The sequence below is a fragment of the Quercus robur genome, chromosome 5 (assembly GCF_932294415.1).
Source record: "Quercus robur chromosome 5, dhQueRobu3.1, whole genome shotgun sequence".
In the NCBI taxonomy this organism is placed as follows: domain Eukaryota; kingdom Viridiplantae; phylum Streptophyta; class Magnoliopsida; order Fagales; family Fagaceae; genus Quercus; species Quercus robur.
Window position 1 is genome coordinate 59,890,616 of NC_065538.1, and position 3,981 is coordinate 59,894,596.

At 32.2% G+C, this 3,981-nt stretch overlaps 1 non-coding gene across 1 annotated transcript; it reads right to left on the reverse strand.

Annotated features, from left to right (window-relative positions):
* Positions 1-315: 315 nt before the first annotated feature.
* On the reverse strand, positions 316-389 carry TRNAF-AAA (transfer RNA phenylalanine (anticodon AAA)). Its single transcript has one exon. It is a non-coding gene; the product is annotated as a tRNA-Phe (tRNA).
* Positions 390-3,981: the final 3,592 nt, after the last annotated feature.

Below are 3,981 nucleotides of genomic sequence, written 5' to 3' on the forward strand. Positions count from 1 at the left end.
GATTTAATGACTCACTTTTAGGAATGATGGAAACAAGTCTACATAAGGGACCAGTATATTTTAATTGTTATCCTAATTTTGCTTTAAGTTTATCTGACAGAAATATTATGGACGCTTTAACTTTGAATGTAAAAACAAATGGTTACTATATGAAAGAAGGCTCAGAACCTTTAGGGACGCGAGAACCAATCCGAGTAATCCACCGCTTTGTTTAGAAAATCTACCTCCAGCAAGATAGGGGCGATCCTCACTCTTCCTCTCGCTTCCTAATCCTAAAAGCTCACTCCTGGCTACCTGTCCTTTGGACCCTTCGCCTGCTTAGAAGTGGATTCGAACCATTGACACAAGGATTTTTAGTCCTTTGCTCTAACCAGCTGAGCTACCTGAACTAGATAGCTTGCAGAGCGGGATAAAGGCAGTCCCGAAACCAATTGAGCCTATAGCTCTAGAAATATAGGCTTCATGATCGTCCAGACAGGAATCATGATGAGCTTGAATCGGGATTTTGTAGCAGATTCAAGCTCGTCAGCTTCAATAGACAAGCTGGGAGAAAAAAAAAAGGTATTTATAGAATTTATTATAAACTTATGAAAACTACCCTTGACCCTCAATCCATGGTTGATCCATCCCCTAAAGGATACACTCTCCTTCTTCAAGCCTCAACCCCAGACAGTAGACTTCGTGTACCCAAACAGATACAATGGAAAGACATAAACCTTCATGAACAATGGAAATTACGGGCCATTGACCCCACACCAAAGATAGGAAACACTGAACCAGACTTCATAGCACAACAAACAGATGGTACAGTTATTATTGCCTCCAATAATAATGACAGACAGACTGATAGCTTTATCAGACCTAGTACTTCTTTAGGCAAAAAGACCCCTATGATGTTTACCCCTAGAAGCTCCTTCTCCACCAGGACATCTTTCTCTGACTATAGACCTTTACCTCCTCAGAATCTTCCTCCAGTGATTCACCTTCCCCCTATAAACACTAAGAAAACCCCTGTCCAGACAGAGACAGTCTATTATCCGGCAGATACCGCACAACCTACCCTTAATGTTCACCAACCCCTTTATTAGCCCCAACCTCAACCTGATTCTCCTACCCACATAGATATATTAGGATTTACTGAACATGACAGACAAATTAATGTTTTATCTAAAGAATTTGTTTTAGATAAAGAATTATTAAAACATGACTATTTAGAACCTGAAAATACTGATAGAAAAAACCAGTTTTTTGAACAATATAATGAACAAGAAAGGAATAATTTAAGAACTAAATATTATGAAATGGTGACAGACTTGCAAACACACTTTAGTTTCTTTGACTTTTTGGACTATCATAACAAAAAGATAAATGTGATAGAGAAAACATTATCATGGATGAAGGCAAAAAATCATGAAAAGGTGTACCAAACTTATCCACCCTTTGAATCAGTCATATTGAATCAAAGTAGTGGAGTTCAAGTTTTGGCTACACCTATTAAAAGACCAAGTCTAAGTGATGATAATAAGAATCTAGATAGTATAATTCAACAGAATAATTATACTAATATATATCTAAAAACAATTGGTCAAAAGTTACAAGACATAGAAGACAGAATAACAGCCCCTTCTACTTCCATTAAAAAAGAAAATGCGTCTAATATCCCTTTATTTATCCCTCATGAAATACCTCCTCATCTTAGAGCACCTTTAAAGAGGCCTATGATAGAAAAAACGAATAATTTGCTTGATGAAATAAACAAAAAACTAGACTTAATGAAATTAGAGTCACAAAAAGACATGGACCTACTAAATAATAGGAAGAACTGAATCTTTAAAGGATGAAGATTCAAAAGATAATCAATTGACAGATTTGACAGATTCATCAGATATAGATAAGTTAGAATCACAATTTACTAATAAATTACAGATTAATAAATTAACTTTATCATCTTCATCACAAGACTGTAAAAAAGGAAGAATTGAGGAACCATACCCCAAAAAGAACTGCTATCCTAAGCCTACTCCTCCTGATTTGCAGTTTGAAGAAAGACATACTTTTGTTAATTCATCTTATTCACCAGATTTAATTTATGAATGGAATATTGATGGAATGTCAGAATATGAAATAATAAATCTTTTACATGAAATGACTTTCCCTACTAACGTCTATAAGAATCATGGAAAACTAGATCACCATATAGCCCATTTAATTGTCACTGGTTTTACTAGCCAATTGAAAAGTTGGTGGGATCACTATTTAAATAATGATGACAAAAATGGAATATTAACAGTTGTTAAAAGAGAAACAGATGGAAGCGTTATCATGACAAACAGACAGCCTTCACAAGATGTAGTTAATACTTTAATTTTTACCATAACTAAACATTTTGTTGGAGATCCTAATCAATATAAAGAAAGAGCTTCAGATGTTTTAATTAATTTAAGATGTCCATAACTTTCAGATTTTAGATGGTATAAAGATGTTTTTATTTCAAAAGTTTTAAGTAGAAATGATTGTCAACAATCATACTGGAAAGAAAAATTTATTGCTGGTTTACCTTACTTCTTTGCTCAAAAAGTTAGACTTGATTTAGCCAATAATGATGACAGAACTATAGACTATCCTAAATTAACATATGGTGACATAATATCTTCAATCAATAAGACAGGCTTATGGTTATGTAATGATTTAAGATTGAAAAATCAGATAGAGAAAGAAAAAAGATATGCTAAAAAAGAGCTAGGAACATTTTGTGAGCAATATGGTTTTGAACCATTGATTGCTCCCTCTAGGAAAAGAACAAAAGAAAAGAAAAATGCGGATAGATACAAGAATAATGACAGAAGATATCATAAAAGTAGGACTAAAGAAAAGAAAGAAGAATCCAAAAGAAAGAAACGCGATAGATAAAAAGAAAGAGACATTATTTGCTTCAAATGTGGCAAAAAGGGACATACTAGTAGATACTGTAACTTTCAAAGAAAGATTAATAAACTTGACATATCAGGAAAGTTAAAAGATAAATTAATGAGTATAATAGAACAGATAGTATGTGATGAAACAGACAATGAAACTCACCAGATAGACAGTTATGATACCACCTCATCATCAACAGATATTTCTTTAGATAATGGAAAAGTTAAATTATGTGATTGCGATAATCCTGATAATTGTTATTGTAAAAGAAAACTAAAAATAAGCGTTTTAACAAAACAAGAAATATGATAATGGACTTAATAGACAAACTTCCAGATTTACAATCTAAGAAAGATTATTTATCTAAATTGAAAGAATCTTTAGCTCAAATTGACAGGCCAGAAATAGATTTGAAAGATTATAAGTCATCTTATAATTTTGCAAAAATTATTGATAGATTCAAATCCAATAAACTTGTAACAATAACAAATTTACAGATAGATCAAATAATCTAAGAAAAGAATTAAATGAATTAAAATCAGAAAATTTCATTTTAAAGGACATGATTGATCAAATAGTCGTACAAGTAATTAGTGTAAATGATAGAATTAGATATGGTAATGAATCTTCGACAGACTCCTCTCTTCCCGATAGAAATAATTATACGGATAAAAGTTTTCATAAAGATGAATATAAAGACGAATTTTTAAATATGATTGACAAAATGGTATTCCAGAAATGGTATACTGAAATAACTTTGGTCGTTCATAAAGAATTTTCGTTAACAGTTGTTGCACTTGTTGATTCTGGTGCTGATATGAATTGCATTTAGGAAGGATTAATACCTTCCAAATATTATGAATCAACAACAGACAGATTAACCTAGGCCAATGGCGATAGACTTAAAATAAGCAATAAATTAACTAAGGCATATATACACAATAATGGAATCAATTTCAGAACACCTTTCTTTTTGACAGACAAGTTGTCCTCTAAATTTATTCTAGGGAATCCCTTTTTAGCTTTACTTTATCCTTTTTCCACAACAGATAATGGAATATGTAC